Raw genomic sequence first — 19,497 nt, forward strand, 5'->3', positions numbered from 1 at the left:
AATGGAACAGGATAGGAAGCCCAGAGATAAACCCACATACCTATGGTCACCTTATCTTTGATAAAGGAGGCAAGAATATACAATGGAGAAAAGACAGCTTCTTCAATAAGTGGTGCTGGGAAAACTGGACAGCTACATGTAAAAGAATGAAATTAGAACACTTTCTAACACCATACACAAAAATAAACTCAAAATGGATCAGAGACCTATATGTAAGGCCAGACACTATAAAACTCTTAGAGGAAAACATAGGCAGAGCACTCTGACATAAATCACAGCAAGATCCTTTTTGACCCATCTCCTATAGAAATGGAAATAAAAACAAAAGTAAATAAATGGGACCTAATGAAACTTAAAAGCTTTTGCACAACAAAGAAACCATAAACAAGATGAAAAGACCACCCTCAGAATGGGAGAAAATATTTTCAAATGAAACAAATGACAAAGGATTAATCTCCAAAATTTACAAGCAGCTCATGCAGCTCAATATCAAAAAAACAAACAACCCAATCCAAAAATGCGCAGAAGACCTAAATAGACATTTCTCCAAAGAGGATATACAGATTGCCAACAAACACATGTAAGAATGCTCAACATCATTAATCATTAGAGAAATGCAAGTAAAAACTACAATGAGATATTATCTCATACCAGTCAGAATGGCCATCATCAAAAGATCTACAAACAATAAATCCTGGAGAGGGTGTGGAGAAACGGGAAACCTCTTACACTGTTGGTGGGAATATGCATTGATACAGCCACTATGGAGAACAGTATGGAGGTTCCTTAAAAAACTAAAAATAGAACTACCATAAGACCCAGCAATCCCAGTACTGGGCATATACCCTGAGAAAACCGTAATTCAAAAAGAGTCATGTACCAAAATGTTCATTGCAGCTCTATTTACAATAGCCAGGACATGGAAGCCACGTAAGTGTCCATCGACAGGTGAATGGATAAATAAGATGTGGCATATATATACAATGGAATATTACTCAGCCATAAAAAGAAATGAATTTGAGTTATTTGTAGTGAGATGGATGAACCTAGAGTCTGTCATACAGAGTGTAGTAAGTCAGAAAGGGAAAAAGAAATACTGTATGCTAACACATATATATGGAATCTAAAAAAAAAAAGTTCTGAAGAACCTAGGGGTAGGGCAGGAATAAAGACACAGACATAGAGAATGGACTTGAGGACATGGGGAGGGGGAAGGGGAAGGTGAGACGAAGTGAGAGAGAGGCGTGGACATATATACACTACCAAATGTAAAATTGATGGCTAGTAGGAAGCAGCCACATAGCACAGGGAGATTAGCTCAGTGCTTTGTGACCACATAGAGGGGTGGGATAGGGAGGGTGGGAGGGAAGGAGATGTAAGAGGGAAGAGATATGGGGAGATATATATATATATATATATATATATATATATATATATATATGTAGCTGATTCACTTTGTTATAAAGCAGAAACTAACACACCATTGTAAAGCAATTATACTCCAATAAAGATGTTTTAAGAAGAAGAATAGAAAAGAAAAGATATTTACAGATTTACCACGTTTGATGGAAACTCTAAACCCATAGTTTTGAGAATCTCCACAAGAAAGAAGAAAACTGCACTGTAATTTATCATAGTCAAATTGCTTAAAATAAGTAGTAAAACCTCAGAGTTACCAAGAGAAAAAAAAAGACACATTACATTTAGAGGGACAAAGAAAAAATTTTGGAAAGTATTCAAGTCTAAGGTAATGAAGCAATACCTTTGATATGCTGAGAAAAATAAAACCCCACAATCAATCTTGAATTCTATATCCTTATCCTATGTAAGGGAAAATATCTTTTAAAGAATGTAGCAAATTGAGGACTTTTAGAGAGAAAGAAAAGCTGACAGAATTAGTTGCCAGCATATCTCCACTACAGCAAATTATAATGAAACCTCTTTAGGCAGAAGAAAAATGATGCCAGATAAAAACATGTATCTACACAAATGAACGAAGGCCACCAAATATGTAAATATATAGATAAATATAAAAGACCATTTTTCTTAGTTTTAATATCTTTTTTTAAGATAATGAATGATTTAAAGCAAAAGTGATAACAATGTATTATAAAATATTCAACATATGAAGAAAAAAGATGTATAACATGAATAGCACAAACGGAAGAAGGGAAATAAAGTATACTGCTGTAAGATCTATACTATATGTGACATATAATATTACTTGAAGGTAGACTGTGGTAAGTTAAAGATGTATACTATTAATCTCAAATTATTTGTCAAAATAACAAAGAGTTACAGGAGATATAATGGAGTCATAAAATTACTCAGTCAAAAAGGAGGCGGAAATAGAAGAAAAAGGAAACAAGTAATTAATACATGCAATAAATAGAAAACAAAGAGCAAGATGATAGATTTAAATCCAACTGTATTAATAGTCACATTAAATGTAAATGGTCTAAACACAAAAATTAAAAGGCAGAAATTGCCAGACTGGATAAATTAAAAAAAAAAAAAGACTTAACTATACACTGTTTACAAGAAAGATACTTTAAATATATATCAATACTATGCAAACATTCAGGCTGCAGTGGTTATGGTAATATTAGATGAAGTAGGTTACCTAGTCAACAAGGTTTTCAGAATTTCAAAATACATGAAACAAAAATGCAAAACAATGAAAGGAGAAATAGACATATTTATAAATATTTAAAGATAACAACAGTGCTCTTTCTATAAGTGATAGAAGAAGGACATGGAAAATCAGTACTTATATGAAAGACTTGAAAAACACTATCAACTGAATTGACTTAATTAAAATTTATTGAACAACCCATGCAACAACAGTGGAGCACACACTGTAAAATGGTATAAGTACTGAAAAAAAACACTATGGTTATTTTTAAAAACGTTAAACATATAACAGCCATGTAACAGCCATTTAATTCTCAGGTATTTAGTCAAAATAAATGAAAGCATATATCCACAGAAAGACTTGTACACAAATGTTCATAGCAACTTTATTTGTAAGAACCCAAATCTGGAAACAACCAAGTATCCATCAACAGGCAAATGGATAAACAAATTTTGTTATATATATGGAATACCCCTCAGCAATGAAAAAGAATGAACTACCGATACATGCAACAACATGGATTAATACCAAAATAATGAGACAAAAATAATATAAACTGTGTAATTCATTTATATAAAATTTTAGAAAATGCAAACTAACCTATGGTGACATAAAGCAAAATAATGATTGCCTTAGAAAAGGGAAGGGAGTTGGTGTGAAACTCACGAGGGAGCAATTACAAAAACACATGCAGAAATTTTGTGGGCTGATGGATATGTTCATTGTTCATTGTAGTGATAGTTTTAAGGGTGTACACATATGTCAGAATTCATCAAATTGTACACTGTAAGTCTCTGAAGTTCATTATATGTTAATTATACCTCAACAAATCTATTAATATATATGTATTGGAAAGAAAGAAATACAGTGGTCATTATTACAAGTAACAGTTAAGGACCTAGAAAATCCAAAAGTAACCACAGATAAACTGTTAGAAATATGTTGCTAGATATAAAATTAATTATAAAAAGCAATTATGTTTCTAAATTTCGGAAATAATTTTAAAATAAATATAAAAATACAATTTATATTATCAAATAAAGTCAAATTCCTCAGGATGTAATAAAGTATGCACGAAATATATGCAAAGATAACTTAAAATATTATTGAAAGTAAACAAAGGAAACAATAAATGGGAACATATAACATATTAACAAATAGGAAGAGTCAATATTTTAAAGATTGATTCTTTTTTTTTTTGGCCGTACCACACAGCATGTGGGATCTTAGTTCCCCAACCAGGGATCGAACCCATACCCCCCTGCATTGGAAGTGTGGAGTCTTAACCACTGGACTGCCAGGGAATTCCCCCCCCTTTTTTTTTTTAAAGATTCAGTTCTTCACAAATTAATATATGGTTTCAGTATAACTCAAACAAAACCAAGCAGATTTGGAGGGAAAATAGACAGAATGATTCTAAAATGTATACGGAAATGCAAAGGGCTAAGAATAATCAGGTCAATCCTGAAGAAGAAGAAGAAAAATGGACAACTTCAGCTACAGAAATCAAAGCATTATCATACTACATTAATTCTGACAACGTGATATTACTGTGAAATATATCTTGCAATGATGTAGGCTCTGGAAACTGTTCTACATGTATATAAACACTATATTTGTGACAAAGTTAGAATTTAAGAATGGTGAGAAATAGATTGTTTTCCCAATAAATGGTATTGAATCAATTAAATATTCACATAGAAAGGGTTAATCTTGACCTATATCATATATTAAAAATTAATTCCAACATAATATAAATTCAGATGTCAAAGATGAATCAGTAATCCTTCTAGAAATTAACATCAGAGAATATCTTCATGAACTAGGAGTGGGGAAAGGATTCTTGAAAAAGACATCTAATGCATTAATCATAAAAAAGATTTAGATCTCTTAGAACTCAGTAACAATAAGAAAAATAATCTGATTAAAAAGTGGGCAAAGGAAAAACAAACAAAAGATGGACAAAGGATCTGAATAGACATTTCTCCAAAGATTACAAATGCCAATAAACACATGAAAAAATATTCAACGTCATTAGCCATCAGAAAAATGAATATCAAGGCCACAATGAGATACCACTTCACACCCACTAGGATGGCTATAATCAAAAAGACATAATAACTAGTATTGTCAACGATATGGAGAAATTGTAACCTTCACACACTGCTGGTGGGACTTTAAAATGTTGCAGCTGCTTTGGAAGAGGGTCTGGCAAATCCTCAAAATGTGATACATGGAGTTACTGTATGACCCAGCACTTCTACTCCTAGGTATATACTCAAGAAAAATGAAATCCTATGTCTACCCAAAACTGATATATGAATGTTCATAGCAGTATAATTCATAATAGGAAAAAAAGTGAAAACAAATTCAAATGTTGAATGAATTAATAAATAAAATGTAATGTGTCTATGCAACTGAATATTATTCAGCTTTAAAAAAGAATAAAGTACCAATCTGATCTCAGCAGTCATTAGGGAAATCAATTGAAATCCAAATGAGATATATCATGCCAGAATGCATAAAATTTTAAAAGGCTAAAAATTTCTTGCCTAGATAAAAATGTGAAGAAACTGGAATTCCCACACACTCTAGTCAGTAGTGTAAATTCATGCAATTACTTTGGAACCATTTTTGGCCATTTCAAATAAATCTGATATATCCTCTGATTCATCAGTTCTTCTCTAAGGAAGAAAGTGTGGCAAGTATCAGCCCCCAGAAATGAGTGTATGTGTTTACCAAAGGACATCCATCAGAATTTTCATAGCAATATTATTTGTAATAACCAATGACTAGAAACAAACTAAATGCCAACTCTAAAGAAGAGTATAAATCATAGCATCATACAGAATACTATACTGCATTGATAATTAATGATCTACCAGTACTTTCAACACATGGGTACATTTCATAAACACAAAATGAGAGAAAGAAACCCTATGTGAAAGAGTGTGTATGATTACTTTATATTAAGGTTAAAAAATAGGTGTTAGAAATCAGGATACTGCATACCTTTGGGAAAGCGGGAAGTAGTGATTCGAGGAGAAACATGATAGAACTTCTTGGGTTTTAGTGATATGTTGCAACTGTGTTGCATCAAGTTGCAAGGATTGATTGTTAAATTTTTTAATTTTGCAAGCTGGTTGGCATCAATTTGGTAGCTTGAAACTGGCCATGCTGGGAGTATTCACATTATGGATGTTGTGTTTTTTCAATGTGCTTTTTTTTTGTTTTATTTTGAGGTGGGGGGACTAGTTGTTATCTATACCAGCATAATACTGATCCCAGATGTGCTCACTTTGTGAAATTCACAGAGTTATGCACATGTGATTTGTGAACTTTTCTTTATTTATGTTCTACTTCAAAAGATAATTCATATTTCAAATGAGAAAAAAGTGTAAGTCACTATAATTTCAAACAAATATCCTTAGTATAGGTTAATCCTAATCCAGAGAAAGTGGAGCAGGAGAGCTAGGTAGGCAGCTGTGAAAAGCACTGGGGTCAAAGCACTAATACAATCATTGATTTATCCATTTTCACTACTTAAGTCAAAGGTCATGACCTTTTATTTTTAGAGGTCAGACAGGTGACATAAAAGAATGAAGATAGAGTTTGCATATTTATGCACATAGGAATATTCTGTACCTCCACACAGAAATGTTTTTTTCTATTTTCCTTGAAAATCACATACTTCTTCTTGATATATTTGTAAGCTGATTATTAGGATATTGAGTCCTTATATCAGACTGACAGGGTTTGAATATAGTTTTTTTAATTTTTTAGTTATGTGATCTTGGACAAATTATTTAACTCTAGCTTCTAGTTTCCTCATTAGCAAAGTAGGGAAAATAATCATACCCCATCACTTATTCATTCAAAGAAACTTATGGAGCAAGGGCTATGGGCCAGGGATGATTCTTAGAGAATGGGATATAGCAAGAAGTAAAATATACAAAGATTCATTATCTAAAATTGTTTCTATTATAAGATGGACACAAAATAAATAAGGTACATAAGTAAAATCTGTATGTGGTGATAGCCATGAAGGAAAGTCAACTAGGGAAGGGAAATACAGGTATTAGTGGCTTAATATTCAATTACCTGGTTAGTTTTCACAGAGGAGATGACATTTAAGTCAAAACTTAAGATACAACTCTTTGGAGGAAAGGTGTTATAGGCAGAGGGGACAGGAAATGCACAATCATGCCTGAATTATTTGAGAAATAGCAAGGAGGCCAGTATGACTGGAGCAGAGTGAGAAAGTGTCAGAGATATAGGCCACCATAAGGATTCTGATATGCAGGTGTGTGCAGAGTTTTGAGCAGAATAGTAATGTGACCTAACTTGTGTTTAATGGGATCAGTTCAGCTGCTTTGTTGACAATAGATTTGAGGAAGGCAAGGATGGAAAAAAGAGGCTGTTATAATAATCCACATGAGCAATGACAGCTGCTTAGTCCAGTGAAGTAGCTCCAGTTTGCATTTAGCAAAGTAGGTTCAATTTTTCTAGATCTTCTAATTTTTAAGACAAGCCACATATCAAGATTTTTAGTGAAAAATATCCTAATTTTCTAGTATTGAATTAATTTGTTTTGTTTTTTTAACACATGAAGACACATATACAAAACCTATATCTACAGATGTTTTACTAGAATCATTGTGTTGCTGGAATATTGCTTCTAGTCCTCATGACTGCTCTTTGTAGCTACGTCTATTTTTCATAAACAGGTGAGTCTCCAGTCAGGTTCTGGCTTGATGTTTCTCCTTATTTAGTCCCTACTTTTTGGTATTGGCTTTCATTTCCAGTACTGAATCTTGAAATACGACACATTATTAGAGAAATATATCCCTTACTAGAAGAAACAAATAGGAAACTGACTAGTGTTCTTTTAGTCCCGGAGAGCTATTTTTGGCAATATTTTTTCTTTGATATTTATCTCAAAATATGAGAGGGTAATAACTGACAGAGGAAGTAGATGAGTAAAACACTCTCCAACTATTAATATTCAAAAAAAAAAAGCAACAACATAGATTGGTTCTGAACCACAGATAGTGACTATAAAGTGCAGATTGGGGAACACTTTCTAATGTTATTGACATACCCATCTAAATTTATATTTAAAAGTGAATATTTATTTTAAAATTTAAAAATAATCATTTCAGGGACTTCCCTGGCGGTCCAGTTGTTAAGACTCTGTGTTCCCACTGCAGGGAACACGGGTTCAATTCCTGGTCGGGGGACTAAGATCCTACATGACACACGGTGCGGTCAAAAAAAAACCCAATCATTTCAGAACTTTCTAATGGGAGACTTTGCAAAACCTTGTAGTAAATTCTGCAATATTATTCAGTATTGATAGAATAATTGGCTTAGAATTCAAATAGTTCTGTAGCATGGTTTATCATGGTGAAGTTTATAAGTTATATGTATAAAATTGGCTCTTCTTTCCTTTGACACCAATAACAAAAAGTCAGTAGTTAAAAGGTAGATTTAAAAAGTGGGAAAAAGAAGTCCTAGGTATCTACTTCTCAATAATGGGTAAATAAATCCCATGCAAATATGTGAATTTATTCAGGGATTTTCTACTTTCTTCTGAAACTCTGGAAATGGGCTGTCAAAAGGCAAAATATTGTGCTAAAATGAAAGTTATCTTCCATAATTCTCTGTAAAGAAAAGTTCTGAATTTGCAGAATGTTGCAGTTATTATTATCAAAGTGCTTTGAGTCCTGAAAAACAGATCCTACTCTGTTCTTGTTCCTTCTTAAAAGCTTCCTACATTTTCACACCTTAGCAGTTTTGGACATCTTTGTACTTGCTGCAGTTAGCTATACAAACTTCAGGCCAAGCTAGGAATATCAGAGAGAGTTACCTGCTTATTTACTTGGTCCTAAATTGGTTGGATTGTATCCTCTTCTTCTATGTGCAAAGTTACAGAGGATTAGGCAGGTGGTTGTTGGCAAGATGTTCTTCACAGAGGAGCATTCATTGCCTAATTAGGGGCCATTAAAAAGGTTGATCATGAAGAGACTGATAAAAAGCCAGTTTTCTCCTGGTATGCAGTGGTTACTGAGGAGAGAAGAATATAGGACTATGTGATGATACATGCTACTTATTGGGCCCTTATTAAGTGGCATGCACTCAGTTCTGTCTCCTGGGACATTTTTATGACCAATGCAGACAAAGCCCATGGAACTTACATTTTAAAGTGGAATCTGTATGAATATGTGTGCTCAAGTAGAGTTGTGTGTGTGATGCTTGCACATGTGCACTTGTGCAAATGATAGGGGTAGCAATTAAGACTCGTCAACTCTTCATAGTACAAATGTTTATTCTGATTCTGGGTTAGAACCATTACTGAGTTTAGAGATTTGAGGAGGGGGAAAAGCAGTGAGAGAATTTCCGATATGTACTCAGTTTTGATCACCTTAGCTCCTATCCCAACATTGTTCCCAAAGCAGGGAGCATGAAATCTAAGATTCACCTTAAGAACCCATTATATTTGAAAATTGATAACAACAGCATTTAAAATACAGGAAACTTAGAAATAGTATCACTTCTTGGGTACCTAGTATGAGCCAGGTGTATATACTGCATCATTTAATTCTTAAAACATCTACTTTGTTATATAGTGCATACTTATTTTACAAAAAAGTGACTACTTCTCAGAAAGGTACATGCCCAAGGTCACATTGTTGCTAAGTGTCAGAACATTTACTCCATGTCTGTTTTGCTTTAAAGTCTACAAACTGATTGTGGCCCTCTGAGCTTAAGAAGAAAGATGATGTATATATGAAAATACATACACACGCAATTTTGTATAGGTTGATGAGTAAATACGAGTGTGATTTTTTCATTTACTAATTTCTGTGCTTTGTTTATGATGGAAGTGGAAGCGGAAGCACCCCTTTTGAAAAGCTGATTCTAAAATAGTTAACTTTTGCTGTGCTTTCCTTTCTTCAATGGGTTTCTAGAGGCCATGACACTAAGTTTTATATCAATTCTTAAAATCTAGCTATTGGCAGCTCACATGGCTTGTGGATTTGGGGGGAAGGAAGTATTAATTTCAGTTTTTCACTCTGAAAAATTTCATCATTGAGTACTGAAGTATCCTTGAAAGTAAATATAACGCCTACATGTTACATGGGGTACTTAGTCCCATTCTGTGTTTAATGAGAGGTAACTCTAAAAGCTGATTTTCACATTCAAGAATCTTAGAGGAATTGCACACTTAGAAAGATAACTCTGGGCATTCATAAAATTAAAAGTTATAAAAGTTAATTGTACTATAATTCATAGATTCACAGACACACATACATATGTACATATATAATGACGTTTTGTTCAGAGAAGCAGCAAAAATATGTCAGTCAAATTTATATAGCTGAAAATATGGAAAGATTTTGAGAACTGTTTTGTATATTCTTGGAGCAAAGATACACTTAAATACATTAAGATCTATTTTCTTTACAAACTTGAGTAATTGTTAACGTCTTAGTATATAAATCATGAAAGGTCAACTCCCTTGTTCATGAAATTCTTCTTGGAATCCATTATTATTCTCTTTATGGCTAATAAAATTGATAGCTTTTATATGATACTAGTGATTGTTCCAAGACAATAGTACCTTAAAACATCATTGCAAAGCAGCTGCATAGCACAGGGAGATCAGCTGGCTGCTTTGTGACCATCTAGAGGGGTGGGATAGGGAGGGTGGCAGGGAGACACAAGAGGGAGGGGATATGGGGATGTATGTAAATATATAGCTCATTCACATTGTTATACAGCAGAAACTAACACAACATTGTAAAGCAATTATACTTTAATAAAGATGTTAAAAAACAAAGCAGAACACAAAAAACATCACTGCATACTCTACCCTAACATGTCTTCCTTAATATTGTCTATGAAGTTTAAAATCATGGGGCCTATTGTTTAAATGTTCCATAATTTTTCTTATTCTTAATCTGTTAAGTTTTAATTCTATACTTGTTATTACAATACCTTACATTTGTAAAATGCTTTCTATTTTTCAAGGAAATATATATATATACATATATACACATATATATATTTCCTATTTCTATATCATAATATAACTGTTACATATTTCTGACTTAATGGATTATTATGCATTTCAGGTTAATTAATGAAAAATCATAATAACATGTTCACTTTTTATATTTAACCTGTAGTATAATATGAACTACTAATCTTTCAAAATAAAGGGAAATATATCTTTATTTAAATTTCTTAAATTCCTCACAGTTAATTGTAGTCACCTTTCTTACTAAATGATAGTCATTTTTCTGTCATTTAGTGTTGAGACAGTTGCCTCTTCACATAAATTTGGCAACACAAATGGATTTAAAGTGAAACAGATTCTCTCCTTTTATCCAGACTCTAACTGGATATTTAGATAGAGTTCAAGACAAAAAATTTGTGACACTCTGCTGAATACTTTCTACTTCCTGTTCCCTGTTAAACATTGAATAATTTATGAACTTGACTATTCAAAATTTTCTTGTCCAGTACACATAATTTTTGTTTTGTACATTGTGTAGCAACATAAATAATTTGCTTTGAATAGGCTAGCTGAAGAAAAATGAGGCTGAAAAAGAAAACCTCATATGATTCTGGGAATCATTTTTTAATATTTAAAATTAAAAATAGTGGCTTTGATACTTTTCTTTGTTCCTTATATCTGACTTTCACTCTGTAAGACAATAGGTTTTACCTTTGTGCATTGATGTAGTAGAGAGCTATGGTAGCTATTTGTTGGCTAAAATATTCTGTGGTTGTTACATTAATATGCTGGAGTTATGAGTAAAGCTTCAAATAACTAGTTAAAACACACTGGAAAATTCTTCATTACAAATACTAAATATACTAAATATACTAAATATAGCTTTAAAATACAGAAATCCATAAAGTTTACCTGCCATGTAGTTGTTTCCAATAAGCATTCATATTCAAATTTTAAATAGAGAGTACTAGATTCTTAGATGTGAAAATAGTTTTGCCAATATAATGGATTATTTCTGACCTTTAAAAAGCAAGTGAAATATTATTGACAGGATGATATAATTTAGTACAAATATTTAATGAATACATGGCTAATACTCATTATGTGCCAGGCATTGTACTCAGTGTTACAGTCCCTGCTTTCCAGGGATTTATCTTCTAAGAAGGGTTACGTCCATATGGTATATATATAAGTGAAAAACTCTGAGGTTGTGGATATGTGATTGCTTCATGTTTTTGAACTCTGATGGTACTTAACATTTTACTTCATATTTGCCTTTTGATTTAATGGAGATACAGAGAGGTTAAATGATAGCAAACCCACATTCCCTTAAGTGAATGCCAATGGTTTTCCACATTGTCCTGCTTTCCGTCTACTTATTTATCTCTATTTATGAATGCTGAATAGTGGCTTAGTTTCTTCCACATTGGCCTACTTACTATCTATTTACGTATCCCTGTCAATGTATGTTAAATAATAGCATAGTCAGGCTGGTGTGACCCCTAAGTTAGTTGGGAGACACTCATTTGTCGCTCTCCGTGGTGCTGAAAGATTTTAGTGGGCTAAACATTAGTTCTTTCCCCGAATTCTTTGGCACTAATGATTACTGCCCAATCAAGAATTCAAAACAAGGAGAGAAAAAGTCTAGGAAAGGGAAGGAAAGATAAGATAGGATGATAAAGGAAAGGGAAGGATAAAAAAGAGAAAGGTTTACAGGAAAGGCATAGCTGTTGATTAATAGGTGGTTGGATTGATTTATTCATTAACAACAAAAGTTTACTGTACAACAGGCACCCTGCTTGGAGTGAAGCTACAACAACTCCCTCCACCCCCGCTGCCACCTTATAAACCTATACTTTACCCTGGTGTATCCTACTGTATATTGGAGGAAATAGACATTAATCACACAAATATGGAAAACTAAATTTGCAACTATGTTAGATGCTAAGAAGGACACAGGTCTTTGTGAATCATGAGATAAACTAGAGCAAATATTAGTGTATCAATATGGAGCTTGGTTAAAAATTAGTTACATTTTCTTCACATTATTAAATTATTATTATAAAAATAATATATCAAGGAAGATAAGATCTACTGAATTGTTTGACTTCCAAATAAAATCTTTAAAAAATATTTTAATGAGATCTTGCCTCCATGAACTCAACTTTATATTTATGCCTGAAATAGCTATAATATTTCCTAATCATGACATTTTCAATGATGATATAATAGTTGGTCAACATCAAAGGTGAGAAAATTTGTTTGGACAAGTAGGTAAAAAGGAGTTTAAACATTTACTTTTATGACCAAATATTTATATCTGTTAAAATGGTATTTAAAATATATCAGCTCTACTTTTATTTCATTAATAGTTATGATTTTGAATTTTTGTGGCTATAAATGGATTTCAAATATATTCAAAATGATTGTCAGAAAAATAAAAATATTTATAAAATTTGAGTTTGAAGAACGCCTAAGCATTATTAAAATAGCCAATCTGCAGTTCATGGCTACCACAAAAAATAGCAAATCAGCTGCATACAGAATACGATTATCTGTTATTTATGTTGCTGGAGCTTTGGGTCATTAACTGGAGCTATGCTCACTAGACGTTCCTGCCTAACCTCTTTGCTCCCCCATCTGCAGTGGGTCACATTTTGAACTTCATGTGATGTTCCTTTGCTCCTGAAAAAAAAATCCTGAAACCATTCCATGAGCCTTTGTCAGTTGTTTGCAGCTGAATGCTGAAGCAGATGTCCAGAAGTAAACACCTCTTTATCTATGCCACAGGAAGAACTGAACACACGCTCAGATACCACTTGCTTAGGCCATTATCCAAAGAGCTCTGAACAAGTTTCTTATGATCAGAGGCTGCCTGGCTATGGTCTCTGGCAACTTGAGGCCACCCTACTTGGCAACTCCTGATGGGTGAGGTGATCAAATATATCATGTGATATCTAAAAATCATTTGTGGCAAACTAGTTTGAAAGCTCAGCTCTTGGCCTGTTTCAATTTTCTTCTGAGAATTTGTTACCACCTGCCATAGTTACATACTTGCTTTTTTGTTTAGAACACAGCACAACAAAATGTAGCATTCGTGAAAGCAAAGTCATTGTCTTTTTGCTCACTGTTGTAGTCAAGCTGCATGGTCTAAGTATTCCATAGATATTCATTGGATGAAGGACTAGACTCTAAGTTCAATGGGGCTGTCTTTATTCTTTATCTTCAGTATCCACCCCAGTGCTTAGCTCATCGTAGGTACTAAGGAGGTAAGTAGGGCCCAGATTATAAAGGTTTTGTAGGACATGTTAGCAATTTTAGACTATTTCTTAAAAGCAATGAAAAGCCACTGAAGTATTATAATTAAAAAGAAGCATTATTAGATTTTCACTTTAGAAAATAAAATTCTTGCTTTCTGGTTCTCTTAACAGAGAAATGTTAGGCATCTCCTTTCTCCTACTCATCCAATCTTTAACTCTCTGAGTTATATAATACATTTTTCCTTCTCTTTCACTGCTAATAATTTGCCCAAACCTGACAATTTAATTTCAGCATATATATGTGTGTATATGTAATTTGCCTTCTTGGTTAACCACAGGATGGGCAAGTATACCTGATAAACTCATATTCATATCTTCAGTATATTCTCCATCTAAGTCACTCTGTGCCTTATAACTGATTAATTGTACAGTGTTGGTCATCCCATTTATGTAAACAAATACTTGCAGTAACTCCTTATGGATTAAGTATAAATTTTTAGTGTCCTATTTGAAAAAAAGTACAATATAAATTTTTATTATATTTAACACTCATTTACATAAATTATTACATCTAACCTTCTTGTAAGATAAGCAGACGGTTTCTCCTCTCATTTGAAAGAAAAAGAAGGAAAGAAAGAAAGGAAGGAAGGGAGGGGAAGGGAAGAAGGGAGGAAGGAAAAGGGAAAGAAAATAGCAAATGTTGGTAAGGATGTGGAGAAATAGAAACCTTTGTGCACTGTTGGTGGGAATGTGAAATGGTGCAGCTGCTGTGGAAAATGGTATGAAAAGTTAAAAAGAGAATTACCATAAAAAAAAATAAATTCAAACTTAAAAAATGTTGCAAACTTACTACAAAGAATTCCCTTATATTTTTCACCCAAATTTAACAACTGTTAATATCATTCTCTCTATAGATGTTTCTGAATCATTGTGAACAAACTGTAGCCACTAGGCCCTTTTTATTCCAAAATATTTCATTAGAGTAATCACAGTATAATTAGCAAAACTAGGACATTTAATATTGATACAAAAGTAGTTGTAATTTAACATAGATAAAAGGCCTAGAGACGAGATATTACAGAGTTTATTCATATTTTGCCAATTGTTCCAATGTCCTTTATAGTTATGTGTTTTTTTCCAGTTGAGTATTCAATTCACATTGTATTACATGTTGCATTTAGTAGTCATGTCTCTTTAATATCCTTTAGTCTGTAACAGTTCTTCAGCCTTTTTTTTTTTTAACTTTCATCACAGTGTCATATATGAAAAGTACAGATATTTTGTGGAGTTTCTGTTTAGGTTTGTCTTTTGCTTCCTCATGATTATAGTTGATTATGCTTTTATTTTTTGGTCTGGAATACTAAATAAATTATATTGTGTATTTCTTAGTGCATCACATCATGAGGCTCATAATGTCACCTGATCCCATTATTGGTGATTTTAATCTTGATCACTTGGTTAAGACGATGTCTACCAGATTTATTCACTATAAGGAATATTTTTTCCTTATAAATTTCCATTGTAATTGAGAAGAAACTATGGATTACAAAAATGGCCTCAGGTACTTCCTTCCCCTTTGTGTGTACATTCTTCTTTGCAATATGATTTTGCAGTTCCTCCCATCAAGACATGGAGTATATTACTTCATCCTTTGAATCTGGGCTTGGCCATGTAACTTCCTTGGGTAAATGTGTGTCAGCAGAGCTATGAAGAATGCTCTACATTGGAGTTCGGACTCCTCTCTTGCTTCTCGGAACAGTTCAGAAATTATAGATGTTTATTGTTTTAAGCCACTAAGTTTGGGAATGGTGTGCTATACAGCAAAAGATAATAATTCCCAGGGAGATACTTTGGGACTACATAATTAAGTGCATGTATAACTTTTACCAACTAGTTTTATGATTCTTGCCTTAGTTAAATATTACTACAAAGCTTGCAAAATGCTATTGCTATCTTTTTTGAGATGAAGAATGTAAGAATGGGGGCTTATATGTTTTGCAAGGACATATGTCTAATAAGTGGCTCTGCCAGCATTGGAAGCTCAATTTTTTACCTGCTGGTCCATAACTTTTCTAAATATGCCATACAGAGGTGAGTGATGTGATGACAGAACTCACAAAAGCAAGCAATAGAGAAAAAGACCAGTGTCCTTGGTGTTATGAGTGGCACCCTGTGTCCTCACACATGCCCAGAAACCCCTCTGGTAGATGCTCCCTAATTGATGAGAAGATGGGGGCGGGGGGTTGGGCAGGATGGACAGTGTAGGAGGAAACATTAAATATAGTTATTATCATACCAGTTTAGATAATAATTGATTCATGAAAGGATATAAAGATAACATCTCTAAAAATTGCCTTTCATGAATATAATAAAGAATGTCATTGACATACTAGATTAAAATTAATATATGTTTGTACAATATGGCTCTTAATATTTTTGGAGTAGGTCTCATATCCTCCCCTACTTTTGCCACATAAACTAAAAAGAGGGAGCTAAGACAACATGAAGTGACCCTGTGAGAGGAGGAAAGGACCCCTATGTTACCCCCTCTTACAAATAAGAAAACTGAAACTGTATTAAGTCAAGAACCATAACTAACCAAGAGCCAAAAGTGAACAAATGGCAAAGCAGAGACTTGAACTCAGCAACCCCAATTTCCTAGAGGAGTCCCTCCCACATGGCAGTGGGGGATAGGTCCCAAGTCTCAGAATGCTAATAATACCTCAATCTTAAATTTGTGCCTTGTTCCATGCACTGTTCTAAAATCCTTACATGTAGTATGTAAGGATTTAGTATCATGGACTCCTCATTTAGTATCATGGACTTTCTATGACACTACACAGTAACTTTACTCTGAAATGCAAGCATTCAGGCGCCTGTGTGTGTGTGTGTGTGTGTGTGTGTATGTGTGTGTGGGTGTGTGTGTGTGTGGTGTCAAAGACCCTATCTTCCTGAGAAAGGAATTCAAAGCCTCGCCTTTTTTTTTTTTACCGCTCCCGAAAAAATTCAAGAGCACAAGGAAGCGCTTTGCGTTTCCAAATCTCTTACAGTGCTTTTGGTGGCAGCAGCTGTCGCTGGCCGGAACACTAGGATCTGGCAGGGTAAACGAACTGTAATGGACAAGAGGTCGAACTCTTGTCTGTCCTTTCTAATTCAGGGCGCCTAAACCTCAAGTTCCCCGCAGCCTCTCTCCACTGGAGAGCCGACAGCGGGAGTGAGGTTGCTAGAGCGTTCCTCGAGGGCCGTCTGCGAGCCCCTGCACCCCCCTCTCCCCGCCAGCACCCCTCTAAGAGGCGCTCTGGTGCACTGGGCCGACACAGTGCACGCAAGCCTGTTTTCTCACGGTTGGCCCCGGGGGGCGGCCAGGGGTCGCCGGACGCTCTCGGCGGAAAGGAGCCGACCCCGAGGTTGCAGCTGGGGGCCGTGACTGCCAACTATCGCGGGACTTGTGCACATCGCAGGAGCGGCAGCTCCAGGAGCAGCTGAAGCGCGCTCTGTGCGCACCGCCCCAGCCCGGGGAGGAGCGGGAGCCAGGAGGGAGGAGGGCCGGGGGGGCTGGTTACGTAAATGATACTAGCCCAGTGAGAGGCCTTCAGGCTGGGGCTACGGGAGGGGGAGGAACCACGCGAGGAGGAGGGGTTGGGAGGGAGCGGGCCAGGGTGGGAGGGGGGGAGGGGGGCGAAGTGACCAGGCGGTGGCGGCGTCTCTGCCGAGGTGACAATGTGCTAGGAGCCCTCGCTCGGTCTCCTGCGCCTCCTCGGCCTCGGCGCCCGCTCTCGCGGAGCCCCTCCAGCCAGCCGCTGCGCTATGAGGGCGCCTCTCCGGGGCTGGCCGAGGCCGGAGCCGGCTCGCTCTGCTCGCGGGGAAGTGTGAAGAGAGAGGCGCGGGCGGGAAGCGGCGCTGCGCGCGGCTCTCGCGGACCGGCGCGGGTTCCAGGTGAGCGCGGGCTCCGCGCGCCCCGCACTCGGCGCGGCCGTCTGGCGCCTGCCGGTCTGGGTTGGAGGCTGAATTCTATGCGTGGACCGCCGTTCCTTCTTCGCGGGATCCCTGGCCACGATAGCAGGTCTCCGTCTCTCTCTTGCTTCCCCTCTTCCTCTGATTGTCTGGGGCGAGTCCTCTCTGGGCGGCCCGGAGTGCCCGGGTGGGCGCCGCAAAGTCCCGCAGCGGGTGGCAGGGCTCAGAGCCGAGCGCCCCGGGTCGGTCCCGGGGCGGGGGCGCCGGCGAACCCGGTAAGGCGGCCTCCCGGGCTCTCGAAGCGCGCTCTCCCGCTGCTGCAGGTGCCGAGGGAGGACCGCGAGGCGCGGAACTTTCTACCGCCGCCCGCCCTCTACCCTGCTTTCTCCGCTACCCGGCCGAGGTGGGGGGCGCTGGCCACCCTCTGCGCTCCGGTGGCGCTCGGCGCCGGGGGCTGCTCGGCCTTCCCGCCCCGGCAACTTTCTGCCACTAGCTGCGGGCGGCCGGGGGCTGCGGTGCGCGGTCGCTTCTACACCGTCCGTCCGACACTGGGGACGCGCTGGGTCTCGGGTGTCTTCCTCGACGGTTGCCTTCCTCTCTATTTCTGCCTTCCTTTGCCTCTCAGTCTCTCTGTCTGTTTCTGACTCAATTTCTTTCTCTGATTCTTTCTCTGGCTCACCGCACCCGCTCCGGGTCTCACTGTTCCTTTTTCATTATTTTTCTCCCTGTTTTTCTTGGGATGTCCCCGTGTGCCTGTTATTCTGTCTCTTCCGTTGTCTCTCCGTCTTGCCGTATTTTCTCTTTCTGTTTCTGCCTCTCGCTGCCTGTCTCTGTCTCCCTCTGTTATCTCTCCTGCCTGGTCCTCCCGAACACCACCAGCTCCCAGATCCCGAGGCTCCTTGTCCAGGAGAGCACACCCCGGCCCACCTTCTGGGCACCTCCAGGTACAGAGATCTCCAGGTACGGAGACCTCCCTTCTCGGGGCCGGAAGGGACGAGGGGATTGGAAACAGAGAGCTCTTGTCTGGGCTGTCGTAGAGTCGAGGGGCTGAATGAGGGTCGCGAGGGCCGCCTCCCCTCCCTGGGTACGAGGGAGCTGCGCTGCCACGAACCCTGGCGCACGGAGGCTGCTGGTTTGGACAGCGAAAGCTGCGGGCGCCCCTCCCCTTACCCCGTTCTTTGACTAGGATCAGTTGAATTTCCAGGTGGAGAGCCTACATCTCCAACCTTTACAGGCAGCCACAGGAGGAGACAGTGGGCAGATAAACACAGACGCTTCGGGATCCAGGGAAAACTAACCTGGAAAGGGTGGGAGCTTTCCGGAGGCAAAGGTGTTGCTGACGGAGGAGAGGAGCATTGGGGATTGCCTGCTTTCGACTGTCATAACACTCAATCCTTGAGCGGTTTCTTTGGGAGAGAGCGCGGTCACTCTTCCCACAAATACAGCATGAAGATTTTATTTGCAGGGGTAAAGACACTTGGCTGCCCGAGCCCCCTGAAATTTCGAGTATCCTTGGGGCCCCCAGATCTTCAGCTTTGTTTGAAGGCTGCCTTTGCTCAGGGTTGCCCCCACACCGTGTGTGTGTGTGTGTGTGTGTGTGTGTGTGTGTGTGTTTGTGTGTGTGT

The 19,497-nt window shown here is 37.4% G+C and overlaps 1 protein-coding gene across 1 annotated transcript in view; it reads left to right on the forward strand.

The window, feature by feature from the left end:
* The first annotated feature begins 17,660 nt into the window (after nucleotides 1–17,660).
* GALNT13 (polypeptide N-acetylgalactosaminyltransferase 13) overlaps nucleotides 17,661–19,497 on the forward strand; it is a 558,990-nt gene continuing 557,153 nt past the window's right edge. The window contains exon 1 of the mRNA XM_024122312.1: nucleotides 17,661–17,981. The gene's annotated coding sequence lies outside the window, so the exon portion shown is untranslated. The remainder of the gene's footprint in view (nucleotides 17,982–19,497) is intronic.

The sequence above is a fragment of the Physeter macrocephalus genome, chromosome 2 (assembly GCF_002837175.3).
Source record: "Physeter macrocephalus isolate SW-GA chromosome 2, ASM283717v5, whole genome shotgun sequence".
NCBI lineage: Eukaryota > Metazoa > Chordata > Mammalia > Artiodactyla > Physeteridae > Physeter > Physeter macrocephalus.